Here is a 203-nt window from a genome sequence, read left to right as displayed (position 1 = left end):
CGGGTTTCGGACTACGGTCTACGGCCTCCTGGCTCCGGGCTCCGGCCTCCGGGCTCCGGCCTCCGGCCTCCGGGCTCCGAGCTCTGGCCTCCGGCCTCCGGGCTCCGGCCTCCGGCCTGCATGTTTGGGGTCATTTCAGGTCTTACGGGCTCAAGGCTCCGGTCTCGTGTTCAGTTCCAGGTTAGAGGCTATGGGCTCCTTGT

Source organism: Sphaeramia orbicularis, chromosome 4 (genome assembly GCF_902148855.1).
Source record: "Sphaeramia orbicularis chromosome 4, fSphaOr1.1, whole genome shotgun sequence".
NCBI lineage: Eukaryota > Metazoa > Chordata > Actinopteri > Kurtiformes > Apogonidae > Sphaeramia > Sphaeramia orbicularis.
The sequence above is the reverse complement of the archived record's forward strand: the minus strand, read 5'-3'. Positions refer to the sequence as shown.